Below are 18,895 nucleotides of genomic sequence, written 5' to 3' on the forward strand. Positions count from 1 at the left end.
TTTTTTTTGGGTCGGACGATCCCGCGACGTCCCGGGAACTAAACGGCCTGGCTTAGCGAGCACCGTCAGCGTGTTGGCGGTGAGCGCAAAAGTGACGGCGTTGCACGGGAAGCCCGTGCAAGGTGCCGGTGTTGCTTGGGTTGGGCGCACTGAGAAATTGTCCCAGGCCAAGGCCCCAGGATCACACTTCCCACGGGCTCACGTCAGAAAGGTTGACGTTAATGTTTACCATTTTAAACGGACCCAAATGGTGCAGGCAGGCTCGCGGTTCTCGTTATCCCGAAGCTTAGCCCACGGTGGCCCACGGATCGGTGCAGGAATTCCGGCCACCGAGCCGCTCGATGTCACGCTTAGTCAATCTTGCCCATCGCACCCAATGGGTCTGTGAGGTCTGAGTGGTGGCAGTTTACGAAAAACTGAAACGAAAAATATTGTAATTTATGAACACAATTATTATGGATTATAATCATTATCCGGGTGAATATAAAATGAAGAATAATGATGATGATGTTGCGCTCGCGGCCCACGGCCGGGTGCCGGATTCGTCATCACCTGGAAGCCGCGGAAAGCTGTGTCCGCCGGTGCTGGGCACGGTGCCCTCCTCGGCGTTTGCCTCATTAAGCCGGACCAATGCAGCAGGACGTGGCCGGGACGAGGACAATGTTGTCGGCTTAAATTTACTTTTCGCTTCCTGGTTCCTGCTGGCGAAGTAGAGTCGGTAGAGATTTAGTCCCGGTTTTTAGTTCCATGCTCCGAGCACGCCTTCCGTTAGCGGAAACGGCACTCAGGGACTTCTGCCAGCCAGCTACACGCATATTGTGCCGCAGCAGTTTGGTGAAGTAAAAGTTATGTGAATGTCCCCCGTTCGATGCCGGCCAGAAGTCGGTGTCTTTCGGAGCTCGCCGGTCGCCAACAGCCAGCCATCTGGCCCGGCCGTTCGGGCGTTGATTTGTCTCTCCAATTCGTTCGGTATTAAAATTAATTTGTAAATTATTTACATTTCACAGACATTTTTATGCTCATTACACCGCTATTGTGTGCCACTCTGGGGCTGTCTGGGCGGGAACGGGAAATATTTCAACGGGAAAAAGGGGCGGCCTGGCTTTCACACCGGCTGGCTGGGTCCGGAAATGAGAAAAAGGTGGTACCCACGTGAATGTCTGCCGGCTTTGCTGGTGCAGTTCGGTGATGCCGCGGCAACTACTGGGTCCGTGGTCCTGAATGCCGACCAGTTTGACTGTTGAAGGCATTCTTTCAATATGCGAGCAATGCTGGGTTCAGTTTTTGGTCAACGCTCCCTTCCTCCGAACTAGGTTGGAAAGAAGGCGTAAAGTGTGAGAGTTGACCGCCGAGAGAATTAAATGGAAAGCCAGACTGGGCCCGGGAGTTGCCAGAACGTCCAACAATGTGCCCGAAATTGTTTGGCTTTCGGACTATAAAACTGCAAATCAAAGCTCGAACACCCTCAAACCACGCTGGCCAGGCGCTGGCCAGGCGGGCCCGTCCCAAGGTGTATGGTATTATTGATGGCAAATAATGTCAGCGGGCTGTGGGATGGGCGCTTTTAGGTGGAGTTTATACGGACGGTCGGTCGGGAACCAATTAGTTTGGCAAAGGGTTTAATTTTAATGAATTCCTTCGGATTGTCGACACAGCCGGGAATGCGCCCGGAATTGTTAAAAGCAATCGTATTGAAGCGGGAGGAATGTTTACACCCGCGCTGCTTTCCGGAACACCGGAAGGCGTCACGGTGGATTTGTCAATTTGGGAATTTGATTTGTGGGCAGCAGGACTTTGCAAACATTCAGTGTTGAGCCTTCAGTGTTGCGTAAAACCATTCATTACGGTGGACATCGCGGAATGTTTATTGCTTGATCTTGTTGTAGTCCGCCACGCTAGCCGATGGCAAATGTTAGCGGTCTGGTATCTTGAAATTAGAATTACTTTTAGTATCAATAAATATATTAATAAATTAATTTATTAATTTCAATTCGCATTCAATCAACTTTAACCTATTGAAGACTCATGCAAAAGGACTCCAAGAGCAGAATGCATCAGATGCGATAATGGTGGAGTTGAGTATGAATCACCCATTCAATCTTCCTCATAGAATATCGTGTGAAGTTCCGTTGTATGTTTTCAATGTGATTGATCCATCAGGCATGGAAGTGGACATAAAAGGATTTCGTGAACGTGTAAGGCGAATCACACTGCTGTTATAAACGCTTTATGACATTCCTCACACGGCAGCTTATGAATAGCAACGGACCAAGGATACCCGCACAAGGAGATACGGCTGCACACAATCAGATAACTTGACAATCAGTAACACCAAGATGTGAGCAAACCTAGCTTTGCTTTGCTGCTTAGCGAGCTGGACCATTGTAAATTGCCTGTGTCTTAATCTGCAGTCTTACAGATATTGATATGCTTGCATTTGAATACGAAATCAGCCTATGAAGTGACCCTCAGCCTTTACGGCATGAAGTCATGTTGGGCGGTACTCGGGTATAATGGTCGCATCCCTGAAAGCAGTTTCTGTTACAGTAGAAACCAGAGAGGGGTTGGGATCTCTTTTATATGAAGGGATCGCTTTTGTCACCTTTTTTGGATATGGGTAGCTCATTTTCTGAGTTCCTTGCGACTGCAAAAGACATGCAACGGATTGAAGGACCAAAGATGGTAGCCTCAAGATTGGTGCGATTTCGCTTGTCAGGGTAACCACTATCTAGAGCCGATAGAACAGCAGAACGAGTGATCCACCAAGACGATCACGTTCTTGCGCAACGCCATCCGACTTGCGCTTACCGGAGCGACAAGACGCCACGACGGCTCAGTTACGAGTTTCGGTGGTCGTGTTGGCCGAATGCCCCTCTTAAATTGTAGTCACGGTGACAGTTGCAAAACCCCCGGGGGCCGGAACCCCGAAGCGGCAGGAAGCAGTACATCTCCCGCCGGGGACCCCGGCCTTCCACACCGGAGCGGTAGCGGTAGTGGAAACAATCTGCAGCATGCCAAGAATTGAATTAGCTGGCGCGCAAGATACGAGGCCGGCGAAACAAAATTGTGGAAAATGCAAAGGCGTGGAAAAAGTGTGGTGGCCAAACGAAGGTGGCAGAAAAATCGCCCACCCGTGGCACTAAACATTGGGTTCCTTTTTTTTTGCTTTCTCCCGGGGTGTCTTCGGTATAACTCCCGTTTTCCGGAAAGCCTTCCATTTGTTTCTGCGGTTTAACGCGGTCCACGATCGGCGCGCCGGCCATTGTCTGCGAAGCGAACATAAGCGAGGCGAGGCCACTTTGCGTGGCGCTCAATTATTCGCGTGCAGCATAGTCATTAGGGCCGTCCCGCCCGCACTCTCCGCCTCAGCCGGCGCCGCCCCGCGGCTCATTGTTTAATTTTCTATTTTAGCAAAAATCATAAATTTGACACTCTCGGTCGAGCGCGCACGCGGGCGCGACGGTGGCACGGTTTTCGCGACACCGGAAGCGGAAGTTTTCGCGGATGGCACTCACCGCAGGGTTCGTGCGAAGTGAAATGGTGCACAACAGTGAAAAAATAGTGAAGAGTATAAAACGAAAAAGAAAACATTATTTGCATTAGCATCGCCCCGGGAACCGCTTTCCCGTGCGAAGCGTTGCAGTCGGGACTTTGGTCGGGCTCTGTCGCCTACACCAACTACGCCAGGCGCTGGCCATCCGTCGGCTGGCTGGCCATTTCCTGCCCGCCCCCCCCCCACACACACACACATACCTTGCCGCAAGCCGGTTCGCTTCGGTGTGCGCCCCCTTTTCGCGCTGGCCGCCATTATTCTCCGGGACAAGGGCAGCTTCGTCGTGCTTTTCTTTTTGTTTTGTTTCTGCATTCGGACACTTCCGGTGCAGCCAACGCGACCGCAATGGCCAAACACAAGAGCTTAATGGCTCAGGCAAAAAAGGAACATACTAATAAAAGGGGCCGTGCCCAAAGTGTCACACTCGCATTGGAAATGGATGCACCGGGTCCTGCGGATCGTGGGATGGGTTTCCCACAAAACATGACGCCCATGACGAACAAAAGTCACCACCGGGCCGAGCCCACAGAGCCGCCACCGCCATGGTGGCCCGGCTTTGTGTCTTGTGGCGGTCTTCGCCAAAGGACGCCGACATCAAAGGACGAAAACATGGGAACAGCGTCACAAAGCGGCGGGCAAACGTGTAGAACGTTTCCAGTGGTTGAAAGTCAGGATGAAAAGATGCATGACGATCCCATTCGTGATACGGCATCGCGGTGATTACGTCATCCGGCAAGGATCTTGCTAACTGTTTGCCCGTTGAAGCCGATCAATCGAACAGTTGGGCACCAGAAATTAGATTGGGCTTTTGTTGAAACCTTGCTAGGGGCCATTCTTTGATTCATTTATTACATCTGTCAAAGTTGACGATTCAAATAGATGTCCCTCGGTTAGAGGAAACGACTTATTCGGCGTGCAGCGTGAACGAATGGATATGAATCGGCCCCCCATTCGAGTGCATTAAATTATGAGAATTATTTTAAATAAATTATCCGGGTAACCGAAAACAAATTCCTCTTCAAAAAGCTCAAAGGACGCCCGGTGCTGAGCCAGCAGCCGAACGGATAAAGCCTAGCCCATTTATTAGGAAAATTTGACCATCACTTTCCACCAAGTTCACCGTGACGAGCCACCGAGAGAGCGCCTGTGTGTGCATCACCTTCGCACACCTATGACGGTCGTCCTGGCCCCGTAAAGCATAGCCCCATCGTAAAGTTCCACGACCGAACGACGCTCCCGGGGACTCCCCGGACTGGGCACCCGGTGGGCGTTGGTGTAAAATGCAAATATAACCTCATTTGTATTGTTTCACCTCAAGCACTCAGGTCGGGGAGTGGTGAGGAGGCCACCCGGTTCCGGCAGCCAGCCTTTCGCATAAGCAGCATCAGAACGACCGGCGCGGCTCCGGCTCCGCCTCCGACTACCTCCCGCAACTTTGGCCTAGTTGTGTGTGTGTCGCGGTGGCGACGAATGCAAAAGTTTACACCGAGCCCTCGGAGCGCCACAATTTGTTCGTTGCTTAGTTTTCGCCATTTTCCTTTTGGCTGTATTTTTTTTTCGGTTCGCTCCGGTTCGGACTTTTGATTCCGGTACCTGCGGAACTGCGATGTGGGTGTGCCGGAGGGGGCAACCTCTGCCGAAAGGACTCAACAATATTTCTTTGACTGGCTGAAAGTGGACCCCAGCATTCGCACGGAAGTGGCCATACATCACACACACGAGCCAGCCGTTGGGAAAAAGTGCAAAAAGAGATCACACGAAAAAGCACGTGTGTGTTGTGAGGAGATTTTCACTGGCCACTCTGCTCCGTTGTTTATGCACCATCTTTTACACTTAATCTATTAGCTCGGACAATGTGTACTTCCGGCCCGGCAGGGAGCGACCGCAATGGAGCTTAGAAGCGTAAGGTAACTGAATTAAATTGGCAGCTTTGTCTTCGACTGAGCATTCGTTTTTCCGTCATTTAATAATGAAAGTTAGGTGAGCGTTTAGCTCGAGGGTTTCCCACCCAGCAACGTCCACCCTTCTACGTAGTGTTCGATGTGCTCTGTTTTGAGTAATTAAACTTCAACCCTTGCACGGCTCAACTTTAATTGCAATTAAAGTGCAAACGGTTCAGGGTAAACGGAGCGGTGCCCGGGCCCCCTAACCACGGACCACGGTGTTCCTCGGATGTGCTGGAGATTTCAATCAACTGTGAAGCATTTTTCTTCGGCCCAAAATTTTCCCGACCCGTCCCGACAGAGCAGGCAGGCGGCCAGCAAACAAAGGCGCGGTAAGAAATTAGTTGAGCTAGCGAGACAGGACAGGAGCAGTGCTACGGGGGCAAGATGATGGAGAGCGATTGTGTGTGCCAGCGGAAGAAAAGTTGGCCCTCTCCAGGCGACGGCCGGCCTGACGCGGGAGCCCGTGGCACGTGGAAAAGGAAAAGTTTCAGCATTATGTTCCGGATATTCCATCCATCACATCCACACACACACACACACCGCCAACACTCTCGTCGGACTGGCGGTCGGAGCGAAAGACTGACGTATTTCGGCCACAATTACCGCAGTTGCACTTCAACGTTGGCCCGGCGATTGCACGGTGGGGCTAGTAAGACGCACGGTATGGTTGGAACTTTTACCTTCCCGGCACATACACACACACACACACACGACTTTGTAGGTGAAGAATGTGAAGAAACCCTACCGGGCCGAGGCGGGGGGTGGCCACCGGTGCAGGTCGGTTTCCGGGGTCCGGAAATGCACAACATGAATTTAATAATGTTGCGTTCGCCCGGTTCCGGTTGTTTTTCGGTTTTGAGTTCCCAGAGAAGCCGTGTGGCCCGTGCGGTGTGTGTGTGTGTGTTGTAACATTTTTCTCACTGATTCACCCGCCCCGTTTCCGGCTACGACTTGGGCACGGGAAAATAGTTTCATCCGCTGCTGCTGCTGCAGCTTGTCATTCAATATTCGCTGATTCTGATGGTTTTGCTACACAAATTTGATTGGGTTTTCAGTTTGTTTTCCGGTTCCGGTGTGTGTGTGTGTGCCGACGAGACCGACGAGTAAATCGAATCGAACAGTTAATCATAAAACTTCTGGGGTTTCAATCAGTGCGGCGGCAGGAGTTTTGTGGTGCAAAATTTCGCCCCCTTTTGCCCGCTCCTTATTATTGGCCCGCTGCCACCTTCGCGGTGCAACCTTGTTGTCGTAATGTGCATGGTGATGTCGCCGTTGAATCGAAACGATTGCCCAAATGGGTCTCTTTGGTGACGATGCATAGTTTTCGAGTTCTATCAGTTATGCTCTCGGGCAAACCTCGGGCTCAGCTTCGTCATCGTCGTCGTAGTCGTCGAGCGGTAAATATTCATCAGGACCAGTAACGTCGATTATGCAAAATGTGATGATGTTTTCACTTTTTATCTACAATCTTTATTTGCATTGCTACCGCAGACCGCAGTCGGGCCGCAGGACTCCATCGGCAGCCAGCGATAAAGACACTAGCGACACGGGATGGCGGGTAACCCACGGTTTCCGACGCAGACAGCCAAAGTCATTTATGGTTATTCGATGTTTGCTGTGGAGCACCGCACCGCACCGGTTTAAACCTCGCACCACATCCTCGGGATTCTGCGGGCCCCGAAAGGGGCTAGATCCGAGAGTGGACGAGACTGAAACAGATTTTCTTACTTACACCACCAAACGTTACTGCCCACTTTCGCTCAAATTGCAGATTTTCTGGGACGGACGGATTCGGAGCCCCGGGAACGAGTCCGGCTGTATCGTCCGGGGACGGGGAGAAACATCCGATTGGACAATGTATGGCTTGCGAAATGTGTCACGATGCTGGAAAGTGAAACAAAGTGCTCGAGCCAGATTGTCGGGCGATCCGGTTCGCCCACCGGCAGCCGATTGTGATTTTCATTCTTCGACGAATTTCGTCGCATTCCTCGAGCTGGCGGGGATGGCCGGTGGCGGCCGGTGACCGGAAAGTAGCATAATCCTGCGCGGAAAGGAAAAGGGAACGGAAAAATCGAAACGAACAAACCTGGCCCCGGCGATCGGAATTGAAATCCGATAAGTGCCGACGGACGCAGCGTTCGGAAATAAAGTGGACATTACAGAACCTCGCCTCGCCGTGACTTGCCGTGGGAATGCTGGGGAGGGGACTGGGTGGGTCACAGTGAGGGGGTACTCTGTTTCAGATTAGAGCGATGTTTACACAGTATCGCCAGCGTGGACGAGCGACAAAACGGGGCGAGCTATCCGGAGGAGCACTCGAATGCTATTGTTTCGTCGTCCGAAGACACCGACGTCCCACCCGTCCAAGGGAGGGGTTGGAGTGCAGCTGCACTTAAAATGGCGCCCAAAGGGTGCTGTGTCTTCCACTCGAGCTCCGCGTCACACCGTACCCAACCGCCCCGTATGCGTTATGCGGAGAAATATTTTCTCCACGCTGCTCAGATTCGTAGCATATCCTGGGGTTTTCAGTTTGAAAGGATCTCGAAAAGAATTCTTTCCCCGGTGCCAGACACAAAATTGCCATCCCATTCAGATGGAGTCCTTGAAGCCGTGCCACATCAGCACAAAATGGACCCCAAAGTGGCATTATTGTGAGTTCGAGTGCGCGGTTGCTAGTCTTCGTGGCCGCAGCCGTCTTCGAAGCCGTCGATCGCGAGTCGATCGGCTCCGGTTTTGTGTCCAACCGGGGGTTTCTGTGTGTGTGTGTGTGTTTGTGTCAATCAAAACCAGAAAATGAGACCGACCGATTGTCGGTGGTCGAAGTGGTCTGTCCCTGCCTGCCTTGTTCAGCTGTTTTTCGTTGAAGAATGCTGCCGGACCGGAAGTACTTGATCGTTTCCGTCGAAACCCGCTGCGGTATGCATGCTGACAGTTTTACAAGATTAGGTCATTCTTGCGCGAACAACGCACTGGCCGAAACAAGGAGTCCTGCAGCGATACGATGACCGGAGCATGAAAGGGGAAAATAGTTTACAACGATTCGACACAGCATTATTGAGTGGCGGACGGGTAACGATTGGGCTCAAAAATAGCTGGTTAACCTGTGGACCACACGAAATCCGAACCGTTTCGTGGTCGATAGTTTTTTGGGCGACACTTTTAAAGGATGTGGGACGAACACACCACGGTGAATGGTTAATAAATGAACTCCCAACGCCTGGCGCGCCAGCTAATTTTATTCTCGCCTAATAAACCGTTAGGCGACAGATGGGGAAGATGGATGCACGAGAAGTGACCACAAGATTGGGATTTAAATGACCCGGCGGCACGTGCGTCACTCAACATAATCGAGCGAGCGGGCGTGCGTGACGACGGTTGACGGTTCCGGTTCGACCGGTGTTCCGGTGTCTTGCACTGTTTGAAGGCCACCGCGGAACGATCGATTGGTCCGTGAGGTTTGCCGACCACCCGTATTTAATGAATCAACAGCAGCGTTTCGGGCTGCTTTGCTATTCTCGACACGGCCCTATAAAAATCCCACCCCACACACACATACACATGTGGGCACGCACGAACATTACAACAGATGCGCGGCCGCGGCAGTGGACCAAGGCAAAGGATTTAGGGCCCGGCATGGTGCGCACACGGAAAGGAAGACAAATATTTGATATTTGCATAAGTGATGTTTGATTCTGATATTCAGTCAGTGCATATTAATCAGTTCCACTCCGGCCACCCCTCAGGGTGGGGCCGTGTCATATAAGGTCCTTTCAGGGCGATGTTTGTTTGTTTTTGCTTTTTTTCCTGCTGCTGCTGCTGCTCGCTCAACATGTTCGCTGGGCATGGCTAGCGAAACGTGAGGTGTTTTCGATCGGTTGACGGGCGACTCGGTAGGTGTCCGACAGCTGGTGCCACCGTTCGCTTCCTGTTCCAGTCAGGAACCGGCGACGTCAAAGGTGCCTGTGTGTTCCGGTTGGGAGCCTCTTCCGGAGCCGGTAGGACTGTGGTCCATTTTTTATTGCCTAGTCCATGGTTTGAACTATTTTCGTTCAGTGGGTGCTTTTGGTGCCCGTCCCCCTTCATATGCGAGTCAAACTAATCGATCGTCCACTCACCGGTGTAATCGGCGCTTCCGGAATAACTCAGCGAAAATGATGGACGTACGGGCCATTAAATAATGGCTTCAAATATTATGTTACCACTTGTAAAACTGAACAGCACTTAACACTGTTGATGTGTTCCCTTTTTTCATTCAAAGGATTTGAAAAACCTTTGCAAACAAAAATATTGCGCTTCTGTTCGATCTAGATCCATTTTCATTCGCACAAACTGCGCCTAAAGGTATGCAATCAAACAGCATGAACTAAACCGGTCAGCCAAGGTCGGTCGAATATTTCCAAAAACTCCCTAACGAACTCCCGGTGGCATCCGTATTTCGACGGAGAGCGTGTAATTTAAATAGGTAGACAGCGTTGTTGCCAATACAATGGCAGTCCGGTGCACAATTGAAGGCCGACCACGGACGGTGTGGCTCACATTACTGCAATTTCGGGTCCTGCTCCTGGTCAGTGGCCCTTTAACAGTCTCCGGGTTTTCGCCTTTTTTCATCCGCACTTTAACAGTACCGGATGGTTTGGAATTTTCATTGCCATGTACCGGTCCGACCGTCCAGCTTTTGCACCGTCGAGGCACTTGGGAAGGAAGCACTATCGCTCCTGTGGCTCCTGCGACTAGTTTAGGCACTTCGTCGGTCGTTCTCGCACCAGGTGAAGCTGCGCGAGGTAATGCTGCTTGAAAGTTTATTGCAGCCGAACCTCTCACCGCCACGGTGGTCAACAGGAGCCAGTGGGAGCGCCACTGTGTGAAGGTGTTAAAACAAATGTTTACTATTTACGGTGACCGAGCACGGCGGTGACTCTTAGGTGCCGGTGTTTTTCGGCCGGGTGTGGGGGGGAGCGAAAAAAGAAAGGACGCACGGTCTCGAGCGGATGTTTCGCCAGAAGTTTCGCCAGTTGGTGAGTTGGTTGGAATGGAGTGAAAATAGAAATTTATTATTTTATAGCTTCGCATGCCTGGCCCACTGGCCGATGGGTGTGCCGTCGTCGTCGTCCCGGGGTCCGAGGATGCGTCTTGACTGGCCAAGGACTCCCGGTGCCTGTTTCACGCAGCGATGCTTTACTGGTGGCTTATGCACACACAGCAAGGTGATTGCACCTGAAGCACTCTTACAACACGGGCTGATAGGCGAGAGAAACATGGTGCAGCTCGTTTCGGTGTGTGTTAGAGAGAGTTAGTTACTGACACAACACGTGCACAAACACGTATGCAGCGATCCTGCACACTTTATCGAATGGCTGCCGGTACGTGTTGGGGATATTTTAGTGACTGCAGCGCGATCTATGGCACTAAGGCTCTGAGTCGTATATTAGAATAAGCACAGAAATGTTTAACTTTTTCCCAGAAATTCCAACGATTGCCGTAAGGATATGCCAATAACTCTTCACTCCGAGTATCAGTAATGATCGCATTTGAAATCGGGGTCAACTTCGAGAACGTGATGTATCGGGCTTCCGGTTGAAGTGTGCTCAATGTCCTTAAAACATCGTGTTCCGTCGCTTCCGGTAACAGCACTTTACCTGTAGTGACCGTTTCTCCTCCGACGGCGCTGACTGTTGACCAGACGACCATCTCGGAGTGTGTGGCCTACTAGATACACTTCCATTACGAGAGTACGACTCCATCGCACCATCATAGGGTTGTTCATTTCAACCGACAATGATGGACCAGGAAACGTTCTTTAAAAAGACGAGTACGTGCTGTAACGGTGCGATGACCGATGGCATATCGGAGCAGCCCGAACCCCCTCCCCAATTCGGAGTTAGTTTTTGCCAATCATAATTGAAAAGCATTTTCACAGCCAGCGAACTTTGGGGGCCGCTGGTCCACTCCAGGGTAGACAGTGGAGGACGAATTTCGATTTGAAATTTCATAACACCCCGCACGCGGTGCCACCCCTTCGCTTCCGCTTTCCCTGGAGATATAACGGCAGCCAATAAATTTGCTTCTCTCACACAAAATCCCATTTCCATTAATCAGCTTTACGACGATGATCACTAATCAATTGCATTTGCCCGACCAACCGCCGGCGGGTGGCCGGGTTTCGGGGGGCGGGGGTGGGTGTGGACCGTGGAGGTTTGATAAACGATGTTTCCCCTCTCGCCTGCCACCCGCCGTCGGCCCATCCCACTGGTTGCCTTGTGTTCCATCTCATTCTCATTATTTTATTTCGACTCCGTGGTCATTTTGTGACCAATAAAAAGCAGAAATAAAGCAAAAAACGGGGCCATAAGCACACCACACACACACACACACGCACGCACAGCGGTAGCAGCTGCCGAAAGTGCTGTCACAGTGACATAAATTCTGCATCACTTCCCGCTCGCTCACCCGCTCGCTCGCGTCGCCGGTGGCTTCCGGTCCAAGATGGTGTGGCGCGATGGCGATGGCGGTGGCGGTCACTTTTTGCCCCTAATTCAATGAATGAAAATTTGCCATTTCGACGAAATTGCCACCATTCGGATGAGGAATAAAACGGTGCCGGGCCTCACGTTGTCCTGTTGGAGTCACAAAAAAAAAAAGAAAAAACGGAAACGCTTCAGCCCGCCGTGTGAGGCCCGTGTGGATTGAAATAATTTTCTCCCTGCGCGCGGGACATACCCTAAATTAAGTCAATAGCGACCATAAAATCATATGTGCAGAATAAAACGATAAATTCATTAGCTCCAAGCCATTGCGTTAGCTCACGCGCCCTTGTCCGTTCTGTTCTGGTCCGAGGATCGCATTTGGAGCCATCCCCCTGGTGGAGCCGGTGAAGGATTTGTGCCGTGGGCTCCTTCTCGAATGCTCCCCGTTATGGAGGGGTTTTCTTTTGCCCAAGCCTTCGGTTAGAAGAAAAACCGGACTTTCTACATGAACCCGGCGAAAGTCCGCCGGCGGGGGTCGAAGAGAGTGTGTGTGTGTAATTGTACATCAAACGGTGACCTCGAGGAAAGCCCCCCCCCCCCCAACCTCGGCCCAGGTCGGCCCGTGGGAAATGGCTTGTCGTGAAGCTAATGGTGTCTCATACGTGCACTGGAATAACTCAACTACAATTGGCATCCGGTGCCATCCACTGGAGCACGTCCCTCAACGACGAGATCGCCTCCTGCCGGAAGTGGGGCGGGCTGTAGGGGTCTTCCGAGACCTCACATCCCCGAGAGCATGTGTTTGTGTGTGTGCCACAAATGTATGTTTTCTGTGCCGCTCTCCGGTGGGCGGCCCATCTTTGGTCGTTTATGTTTATTAGTTCACTATCTTCCAGCAGGCAACAATTTACTTTAGCATTATTTTACGAGCACCGTTTCGGCCCAGGCTCCGGCTCCGGGGCAAGGCGTCGAAGGAAATGGCCGGTCCGAGGCCGCAGGATGGGCCGGGCCTTTCAAAGGACGCCTCATGACGATAATAATGATCATCCGCTATGACCGGTTGCGGTTGATTCGGTTGTTGTTGCGCGGCCCCGGTGGTTGTTGTAGTCCGCTGTCGACACCCGCAAATCACTCACCGGGGGCGAAAGCTATGGGACGGTGGCCGGCCGGCCAGCCAGCCAGCTAGCCAGTCAAGGGGTAATAAAAGTGAAACTTTATCGTCCCATGATCCCTTTCATACGTTCCGGCCGGCGCACTTTATTGCGCCGACTCAAAAACAAGCCGCCTGCCGAGCCGAGCGGGTCAAAAAAAAGGACTCGACTCGAGCGCAACCCCTCGAGCGGTTACGGTGGAGTACTCGAACGCTGCCTACCCGTGCCGAGCCGAGCATTGTCTGGCAGCATCCACGGGACGCGCCCCGGCCGTCTTTAATATTTTCAAGATGAAGATCAAGTTGTCACTAGTTTTTTGGGGGTTTTCGGGCCGCTCTCGGTTGGCCCTCGGTTGGTCGGTGGTCTCGCAAACTGTTTTAAAGGTCTCACCGGGCCTATTGCAGCCAGCCAGCGGCCCTACAGTTTTAGTGTCGGTCCCGGCCGAAGGTAAAAACACTCGCCGGGAGCATAAAACTTGTTGGCCGGGCTCTCGTTGCAGAGAAGCGTTTATGAATGCGTCGGTTCGTCGGTCCTGTGGGCCTCAAAGGTTCGTGAGGGGGAGCATTTTTACACTTACTGTCGGACAGGTCTACCACAGGAATAGCCCGTATTCGATACTTGTGTTCGAATGAGTAATGTAAAGATTATTCGAGACCCCGTATTGTGTGGCTTGTTGTGTTCTGCTTGGTGCTGTGTTTCCTGTCCTTTCATCATGCCATTGGAGTCACTGGAACACTCAAGCTTATCCGTTTCAAGCAACTAATCCGGCTTCAAACTTTGACCTTATACAGCTCGCTTCCGGTGGAATGTGCACCACGGTACTGCTGCAAATGCGTCCCGTTAATGCTGGGCTCTTCAGCAGTTTCATGGACCAAATCCTGTACCGAGCGTAGGAACCGAAGCAATCCTCTATGCCTCGCTGTCAACCGAGTTCCAATTAAACACACCCAGCAGCAGTTGTAATATTTTTCAACACCTTCACCAAGACCGGCTGCAACCTTCGTCGACGGCTGTTGCTGCGTCTAATGCTCCTCTCGACGACGACGACGACGACGACGGAATCTCGATCGTTCCGGTCAACCGCCAGATATTGCCCGAGTTCCGGCAGGACACCAGACTGGACCAGCGCCCAGTGCAGTGGCTGTGTTTCGGTACTGCCAGCAGTCAACGAACCGGTCCGTTCGGTTCGGACCGGTTTTGATAGAATTTGTAATTGAAATGCTCCAGATGGTACTTATGGGTACCGTTCGCAGTTCATCCTTCAGTCGTTCTGCCGGCTCGGGGCGGCAGGAGCGAGTCGAGACGATGGTCACAGTGAATATTACTGGCACATTCGCTCCCTACATCCTCGTATACTCATCGGAGAGCAGAGGTCACGCGTGGTACAGTGTGTGATGCAATGTGCTTGTGTGCGTGTGGCCTGCCGGAAAATGCATAACTCTAGTTGGCGTTGCTTGACCACCTGCTTGCTGCTTAGTTACAACATTTTCTGGCATTGAGAGTTTTTGTGAGTTTCTACTACATATCAAACTCCCGGAGCTTGACTTCCCGTTGCAAGTTGGTTGCCACCAGACGAAGAATAAGGCGAACACGAGCTCATGAACCCTCATGTGAAAGAAACTGCTGACTGGAGCAGTGCGGATGGGGCAGTTGTTGGTTAGCCTGACGATGGAATTAGTGATGGTGGTAGGGAGTTCATAATTCACCGGCTTCATTAGAGGAGCTCGTTCGATATTGGACAAACATGCGGGTTATTATAGATACGTTTGCTAACGGGTTTCACTAGAGAGCCTGTGATCCTTTACCAATCATGATCCGCAAGATCAGTCCCCGGTATGATTGTGTGCTTTCCTCTTCTTCGTAATCACGATTATCAGTTGATTTTCATAAAATTAGTTCATAAATTCATTCATCAGTTAGAATTAATTCATAAATCTGGTTCGGGAGCAACTACATAATGGCGGCAGCATTCCCTTGTCAACAGGATCAACATATTTCTGGGAACCGGACCCAATTTGCCTTCCAAAGAAGCAAACGAATGTTATTTGCGAATGATTGACGTAAAATGCAGGTTCTGCTCAAAAGCGTAGCATAAAGGAATGAATGTAAGGAATGTATGTAAGGAGCTCGAGGGACTGAAATTAAACAATGCATCGTGGGATTGATCGAATTACTGTAGCGTCTGTTCGACTGTAGTGTAGCTTTGGGGCAGAACGTATTTTAATGGGCATTATCATTCCAAAACGAATTTTGTAAACAGCTTTCTGATTGTGAAAAATTCCTCCCATAAATGTTATAAATGAAAGCATTTAACAATGCAACCCGAATGTGAAGCTCCAACTGCCCGTTCGGTTCGTTATTTCGGAAACGGCAATGAAAACGTGGTAGAATACAGGCAGTACACAATCAATGCATCAATTTGATTACGACGGAGAGGAAATATTCCAATGTAATCAATGCGTATGCCCTTTTCTGGACCAACCCATATCGGTTTGGTGAGCAATCAACGCAGGACCACCGGTTAATCTGTTGCCCAGCCCTCTCGTGGGTTGATGTGATGATGTGGGCCCGGAAACATCGAGTTGAAATGGGATTCAATCATGGTTCGGTGTTTTAGGGAATGGTTTGGGCTTTACAACGAGAGACGGCACAGGCGGTACCCTGACGTGTTTGGCAAATAAGATTACTACAGTTAACAATTGACATGGGATTGAACTTTTCGGTCTTCGAGCTCGCCACAATCGAGGGCACAGTTGAATCATCCCGAGATGCTATAAACATGTTACAGTGCATGCCCCAAAATACCGTCATGTTCTAGGAAAAGCTTTTTCGATTGTAAGAACCATACGAAGCAAATACGTACGCCGTGCTGAGTGATGCGATGGATAGTTTGGGTTTACGGGCTCTTATCAATTAGCTCAGCAATCTACTCCTGGTACAGGGCTGTCGCCATACAATTACATCAGCTTGGTGATGGCCATTTCGATGAAACGAGAAAGGGATTTAAAAGCTGGGGGTACATAACATTTACCATCGGGAGTTTAAACAATATATTTAACAGATTTCCGGAAGCTCTGTCAAAAATAATTCCAGAAGGAATTGGATATGGTTCACGGTGGGGCCTGCAGCAATGTGCCCTGTCGATCGGCCGACACTGCCTAACGCTGATGAAGGTTTTGTTGAAATGAAAATATACATAATTCAGGATCCCCGTGACCTGAATTGTTTCCCACGCAATAAAATAGGCTCAAGTGGTTGTTTTGGAAACAGAAATAATTTGCTTCACGGGCCGGATTTTTTGAGAGAGTATTTTTTAACCGTTCCTTCGTTACGGAGCACAAGTATGCTGAAATTGAGTTTTTAAAATTCATTTTTCAAAAGAAGATGATGTTGAAGACAAAGAGGCAAGACATTGAGGAAAATGATTAAACGATTCCATTTCAAACGAAGTTTAAGGAAAGAAATCCGAACTCAATATTACTTTTGGTTTTAAGACAGGTTCCCTTTTATTTAAACCCAAAGAAAAGCACAATCAAATATTATTGATGCTCAATCATTGTATTTATTGGAGAGAGATTCGTGATCCGGTTGGATAACGACCACCAGCAGCAACAGCATCGAATGCAAATGCTAACCGACTCAGTATGAGTTTGGTTATTTTTGGATTTACATTCCAATACCATACGCTAACCAGTAAACGCCAATGTTAAGAGCTGCTTCCCCAAATGAATAAAAAACAGTTTAAACATTTTCTCAATTTGCGTGGGTACGACATTTTTCAAGTGCCTCTTCAGAAGCTTGTCGCAAAACGAAGCTGCCGTACGTGAGGTAGTAAAAGCGAAACGTTCTCTCATTTGCTTCTGCTTCGAAACATGCGACCCCACACTCGGGTTTATGGGTGAGTTTAAATTGCATCAAACAATTCGCTGCATCCTGCACGTCCAGCAATCGAAAAGTATCGAATCCACTCGAAATGGCCCCACTGTAATCGATAAGTAAACTGGCCCCCGGCCCCGGTGCGGTGCAGCATAATAAACAATAGTGAACCCAGTAGGACTGCGAAGTGTTCGGGGTTTTGTGTTCGAATACACTAAAATTCCAACAGACCCCCACCCCTTGCGGCGCTCACGGACCAGCACAATTTCGACGGACAGCGTTGTGGTGTAAGGTTCGATTTATGGCTTCGTTTTGCTCCGAAGCCGAAGGACTCGCCACCGTTACGGTTGCACCACCTTGTGCCGCCGCGAAAGCACCACACCGCGTTGCTCATTTCCCGCGAGTGGCATTTATTTGGCGGATTTTCCCATTGTCTTGGGTTTCAAATATTTAATAAACCTTTGTAAATTTGCACACGTTGCTGCGCCTTTTTACGGTTCGCGGCAAACGTGCCCCCCGTTCGCGTATGTGGCTTCTGGAAGCTGCCGCTGCCGGTTTGGGGCCTGTGGCTTTTTTCGGCAGTTCGCAGATTCGCACACGTGCCGCAACCGGGATGGTGTTCATTTTTGCATTTCACATCGGTATTGAATGTTTCAACATTAAACTTGTGCTCCGGAAAATTTGTCCGGTGGTTGAGAAATGGGAGAAATCCTTTTCACGGATCAGGGTTTGCTTTAAGCCTGCGATGCAGTTTTGGTGAGCAATGTATTTGTAATTATTTTATGTTATGTTTGAACTAAATTTAAATACGTATTTTATACGAGTTCAGTATGAGCCCGTGCTATTATGAATTACAGAAGGCGCAAATCTCCGAACAAAACACGGCACAAGTGATGAAAATACTCAAATAATAAAACATTTAGCAACAACGATAAAATTGTCTTAGAATGATGTTTTACTAAAAATAACTTTAAAAAATAAACAAATTTTTTTTTAATCTTAGAAGAACGGACTGGGCCGTATTTATCACGCATTGTTGCTTGTAATCCAACTTCTAATACTTTGCTACTTGTTTACGGTTTCTTTTATGATTCCCGATAATGCTTCTCGCAAAACGGATCTGTTTAAAATCTTTGAATAGTCTGCTTGGAGTGCTGTAAGGAAAAGTGTTGAAATGCAAATATATTGTTGAATCGGTGGATGTCGATATTTTCCAGCAACTTCCGTATGCCAGAGGTATGCGCTCGGGAAACAAAGCCCGCGAAGTGTTCGATTCCGCGAACTCCGAAATTCGCAAGTCCACCGCAGCCTGCAACACAGAGAGCGGCGATTGCATAGTGGACCGGACCGGAGCGGGCTGGACGATGAACGGAGTGAGTCGCCATCGTAAATATGTGAACAGAATTGAAATTTTTTCGCCCATGAAAATATCGCCCGCAGACCAACAACGACCAACAGCCCAGACCGACCCAGACCCCCTCCCCCGCCAGGTGGGTCGATTATTTTTTCACCCAAACGCACGCGTCCTTTGTTTCGGGTGTTTGTTTTTCTTTCCCCGGGCGTGTGGCGGTTCTTGGCCCGCGACACCGGAGTTCGAAGTTTGCCCCGCTCCGAATCACCCGGGTTTTCATCGTGTGAACTTTTGCATGGTGTGTGGGGGGATGGAGGGGGAAGGCCAAAATACAACGCTCAAAAAAACCTGGGGCATTGAAAACGTCCGAAGTCGAGCGCAAAAATCGCGATTTGCGCGATTCGTGCGATTGTGGACGGTGTGTGTTTGCATTTCTGATGAAAACCGATAACTTTGCCCAACATTATGGCACACGGGAGGACGATTTGTGCTAATAAAGTATGCTTCTGAATTATGTTTCGTGGCCACACCGGGCACCACCAGGTTGTTGCAGG

Source organism: Anopheles cruzii, chromosome 2 (genome assembly GCF_943734635.1).
Source record: "Anopheles cruzii chromosome 2, idAnoCruzAS_RS32_06, whole genome shotgun sequence".
Taxonomy (NCBI): Eukaryota; Metazoa; Arthropoda; class Insecta; order Diptera; family Culicidae; genus Anopheles; species Anopheles cruzii.